A 5,776-nucleotide genomic window follows, 5' to 3' on the forward strand; every position below is an offset into this window, starting at 1 on the left:
TGTGTGTGTGTGTGTGTGTGTGTGTGTGTGTGTGTGTGTGTGTGTGTGTGTGTGTGTGTGTGTGTGTGTGTGTGTGTATGACGCGCGCACGCATATGTGCATTATATTTCATCGATTCCACGATTCGGAGAATAGCTAGACAATTTTTCGTCGCGATGCGCGTTTCAATTTCACAAACGTTTTACATCAAGAACAATCTAGTCATATTCGTTATTTTTGCAATGTTAAATTTCAGATTTTGTCCCACAATATCAACGCTTTAAAGAAAGACGCTCAAGGTATCTTTCGTTAATATTTCGATCAACAATTTATCGAGGTATATACGATATAAAAAAAAAAAAAAAAAAAAGAAAGGAAATAACGAAAACAGTATCTTATGATGATACAGTTTACTTTTTTGAAATAATCAATTTGTCATATATTTTCACAGTAATCACAGACACACATTTCGGTTGTTGTTCACGAAAAAGCAAAGAATATTCATGTAATAGATTCGATTTTTGATTGTTTACCGATACTGCATCCATGAAGTAAGACGAATTTCAGCATCCCCTTTAAAGTAGCATTTTGAAACTTGAAAAATTATCAATAACTCTGCTCCGTTAATAGATGCACTGAAACACTTTTATACGCTTTTCTCACCGCATTTTAAATCGAGATTTTTACCTCCTTTTATTTATTTCTTTTTTTATTTTCCTGTATTTTTCTAAGACATTAAGTGAATGTTGTTCGTTCATTTTGTTTATTCTTTTTTTTTTATTAATTGTAGAACATCTTTGTAATAAAAGACTCACCCTTATGTCAAAATCTCGACTCGATTCGTGTATAAATAATTCGCGTATTGATGATGAAACGCGTCCGTCGTTTCTTAGGAAATGTTTCACGCAATCTTAACCTTGCACGATGGATACGGGGCGCGCGCTTCCACGATACTGGCGGACGATACGACGCCGACGGTCTCATAGTACTCGTGTTGCGATGCTTGGACGCAGAGCGCGCACTCGAGATGCTAACCTATTCTACCCTATTTGCGAGTAGCAACCAGAATTGTTTATATTTCGCCAGCTCCTTTCTATTTCAAATCTTGACTCTTTCTTCTTTTTTTTACCATTATTATTATTTTTTTTTTTTTTTTGTTTTCCTTTTAACGTTATATTTGTGACTTCATTTCCTTAAGTAAGTTACTTTCCTTTGCTAATTGCCTTTTCTCAAAAAATATCCGTCACAGTGTTTTTTTATTTAAGTGGCTATTTAGAATTGATTGTTGAAATGCAAGAAAAAAAATAATAAATCTTCTTCAATCCGATTCTTAAATTGATCAAATCAATCAATACTGATTTAAATTAAATTTCAGTTTGGATATTACACTAATATGTATGATCATATGTATTTATGAAAACGAAAACGATACAATAAATTGAAAATTGTTCTTCGTTATTTGAAAAATTTTTAAACCAATGAAATATTGATCGAAACAATACTGGTTATAAAATGATTTAATTTCAAAGGGATTTATGAATTAATGAGGTAGCTTTGTAATGTTTCTCTGAAAATCTTTCCCACCTTTTCGACACATGACGAGTATGAAAAATATTCATTTTGACAATTGCACATAAAAACTTGAGTTCTTATCGTAATAGATTGATTGTAATTGATTGTACAAAGACTGTAATAGATTGCCCAAAGTGTGATGTTTTTCAGTCAGGCTTTCACGATCGTGAAAAATAATTTTTCCAGGAAATAATTTGCCTACGACAGCCGTTTCATTGTAGTTGTTTGATTGCTTACGTCATTTCCATTCGCACGCGTCAAGTGCCAATCGCGAACAGAAGTAACCTTTTCTAGAGAAAAAAGCAAGAGCGCTTTCATGTCCTTTGCAAATTTCAACTAAAAATTCACGCGTAAATCGTTTTTGTTAAGCGAGCTCTTATCCCAAAATCTCCCGTCCTTATCATTTCTTTAATACAGTTTTTGCAACCTCTTCGACTCTCGACCTACAGTTTTTTAATTACTTAAAAAAGTAAACATTTTAATAAACTGCAAGAAATTATATGAATTATATGAATTACATTAAGAATATTGTTTCAATTTTTAAAATAATCTTGAGAAATAAATTTGCATATAATTATGTGATAGCGTGGTTCTACATTTCGGTGGAATTTTATCAAAAAAAGTTGCTGCAAAAGTGACCTTGATCTTGAAATTCAAGGTCAATTTTTTAAATGTTTGTATCGTGTTCTATTCACCACGAGGATCAAAGACTATAAGAATAATTCATTCTCTTGGAAAATGTTTTTAACATTCATCAATTTTTTTTATGATTTTTAAATATTTAAATAATTAAATTTTATATGGATCATTTAAAAATTTAAAACTATAATACTAATTCAGAAGAGCATACTAAAGAATAAATTTATCTTTTTAGTGTTTTTATATATAATAATATTTTGTAATTAAATTGAAGAATTTTATTAAATTTTTAAAAAATAAATAACTTTTAACTACTTTCAATTTATATAATTATAATTTAATGACCATCTCATTTAATAATCTGTATAATAGTATAATATTTGGTAATATTAATATATACATTTTTTAATATTAAGTTATATATTTTATGTAGTCTCTCTTTTTCTTTTAAACTAAAACTTCATGTTTCTAAATATAATGAGAACAAAAATTTTAATACGCCCTTCGAATCAGGCTTTCAACAAAAAAACTAGGATGATTATATATAAATGCATAGAAGCATTCGTACGTTCGATGAAAAATTATTTTAAACTGTTTAAACTTCGTAAAACAAAATCGTATAATGATCCAGTTGGCCTGATTTTAAGATTTAAGTACGAAACTCTACTTTAGTAACGTTCAGTTCTTGTTTTTCAAAGATACATCATATAAAAGAAAAGATATTTTTATTTTCGAGAGCTGTAAAAATTTAACCACATTCGAGATCATGGAAAAAATGTTTTTCATGATTAGATTCGCTATAATTTTGAAAATTGAAATCTTCTCTTTACATCAGTTCTTTAAAACCTGCTGTACATTTTTTTTCGCCATTTTATCGAATCTTGAACCGCAGAGTTAAATGACAAAAATTCAAGAAATCCTAACATTCTCTGTCATTTAACTCTAATGTTCAATAAAATGATGAAAAAAAATCATATAGAAAGTTTTAAGAGGTCATTGCAAAAAGGAAACTTTAATCATCAGAATCATGATAGATATAGTCATGAGAAAATTTTTTAATATTTTCAGAAGTATTTGAATTTTGATAATTTTTGATAATCCTTGAAGCATCCTTACTTTTTCACTTGTTACATGGTATAAAAATTTTATAAAAAATTAACACAGAACTATCAAAGTTAGAGACTTTAAAATGAGGCCAACTATTACAGATTGTTATACGATTCTTTTATGTGACAGTTTAAAATGTAGACAATTTTTCATCGAGTGTACGAATGCTTGCGTCCACTTTTACATATTGGCATATCAATTGTAATTAATATACGATTAATATGATTAATAGATTAATATAATTAATGTGATTACTAAGCGTAATCAATTTAAGAAGATACCGAAAGTTTGTTGATTAATATCGTCACTGTTGATTGTACTGAGTCGATATTTCTCTTTCACTCCTATCATATTAGTAAAGCATAATGGAATATCACTCTTATTAAATTTAAAGGCAGTAATTTCTTCTGAACATTCTTTTCTGAACATTAATCGAACATCAATAAATATATTAATAATTAGTTTCAAGCCTCCTATTCAATTCCATTCCGTTATATCAAATTTCACTTATAAAATTAATATTCTACGCAATATACGTTTATATAATCAATCATTGCATAATTGAATGAAACTCCATTAATAGTAGTTTCATTCTCTTGTAATTATTTTCATTGCTATCAAGTATTAAAAATTCTTTTCGGAATAAATAAATAAATGTTACCATGTAACATTTCTATTCATTATTCACATGAGTTACATCGTTGATAATGCAGGTACATAGTAATGATCTCCTGTTTCAAAATAATTAACTTAATTGAAAGGTCGTACGTGACAGGAAACTGGTAATGTTAAATCAACATACAAATCTGTCGTCTTCGAGCTATATATTATATACAGAGCTATGTAGCTTGAATATAACTATAATCGAATTGGCAATGAGGAAGTTCCATTTAACAATTATTGAGTTTTTGACCGATCAATTCTAATCTCAAATTTACAGTTTTTAATTACGTATGCTATGTTAATCACACTTTCAATTATTATTTTGCTCTTGACGAATAATATATAGCTATAGCATTATATTGCACAAGTGTCAAAATTATTGTGACTAAAATCGACTGCCTTGATTAAATTTCATAGAATATTTAATAAATATGCATATTTATCAGGAAATATTTCATTCTAATCGTTCAAATATGAAATAGAATACAAATCGAAATGAAAGGAGAAAATATATTTTTAATTAATTATTTTAATTATTTTATATATTATATGTTTCACGTAAATGTCACGATTTTTCAGGTACTTCCGATGAACTGACAAAAAAAAATGTTTGGAACAAAAATTAATCGGTTTTCAGTCAACTACGTGTTACGATATACAGAATTTTCAAAAACACTTTTTTCCAGTAAACAAGGCCATCTTAATTGTTTTAAATGACATTATGTATTTTTGATTTTATACTTAAACTTAGCGTTAAAGTTAAGACAAATTTAACAACTTACTATACCATGAAATTGAAATGGCCTTGACCTTTCATCGAAAACAATTTTTACACTCTTGTGTATTGCAAAAAAAAAAGCTGACTAAAAAATCTGATCAACTTTTGTTGGAAACATTTTCTTGTCAGACTATCGCAAGTATCTGAAAAATCACGACGACAGTCATATGGTACACACTGTATATACACTATACAAGTAATGAAATTGTTGGTTGCAGAAATACCCGAGTTTTGTTTTACACGGTATTTCTTACACGATTTTTTTTACACATTTACAATAAAAATATTTACAGTTACAAATATTCTTACAAGTTTAATATTTTTACAAGTATACAGTTATACTATTTCTTTTGTCTCTTGTTTATAGTTACGAGATAAAACAAAACAATCAAAAATTAAATTTTGTATAAAAATTAAGATACGGCAGAATTGTATATACATATGTATCAGTTTAATATCAATTTAATATTCCACGATATTAAGAAATTAATAAATATCATTCATTAAGAAGAATCAATGAAAATAGACTTAAATATGTGTGAAAATATTTCATTTTGCGTTTAATTGAACAAGACCCACAAACAATTGGCAGGTCAGAATATTGCTTCATTGTAAAATAATAATAATCCTAATATTAAACGATCTGTTCATGATATTATTACATGATTATGTTATCTGATGATTTCAAAGTAATTTGCCATGAAAAGCTATTCAAAGAAACAAGTAAAAGTAACGCCATTGCAATTGGTATGAAACAAAGAAAACAGTGACGATAGTTATGTACTTCCAGTAAAACGAAAATGAATTTATAATTATCATAGAAAGCGACGATGAATAAAATTCGGATTTTTAAAAAAAGATATTAATTTTTTTCATTTTTTTGAGCGTCAACTTTTTTTACACAATTTCGTTTTACGCGGCACGAATTATTGTGTAAAACGAAATATATTTGTGACAAATATTAATGAAAGTTTTACTAGAGAAACATGTCGGTGGAAAACAAATATGTTGGAAACTTCCTATTTAAAAATGATCTAA

General features: G+C 27.8%; 1 protein-coding gene across 2 annotated transcripts in view; it reads right to left on the reverse strand.

Moving 5' to 3' along the window:
* The window catches only part of LOC122527639 (tachykinin-like peptides receptor 99D), a 213,685-nt gene extending 212,772 nt beyond the window's left edge, over positions 1–913 (reverse strand). For both annotated transcript variants that reach the window (XM_043652000.1, XM_043651999.1), the window contains exon 1: positions 795–913. The gene's annotated coding sequence lies outside the window, so the exon portion shown is untranslated. The remainder of the gene's footprint in view (positions 1–794) is intronic.
* Positions 914–5,776: the final 4,863 nt, after the last annotated feature.

The sequence above is a fragment of the Frieseomelitta varia genome, unplaced genomic scaffold, assembly GCF_011392965.1.
Source record: "Frieseomelitta varia isolate USP_RPSP 00005682 unplaced genomic scaffold, Fvar_1.2 scaffold_229, whole genome shotgun sequence".
In the NCBI taxonomy this organism is placed as follows: domain Eukaryota; kingdom Metazoa; phylum Arthropoda; class Insecta; order Hymenoptera; family Apidae; genus Frieseomelitta; species Frieseomelitta varia.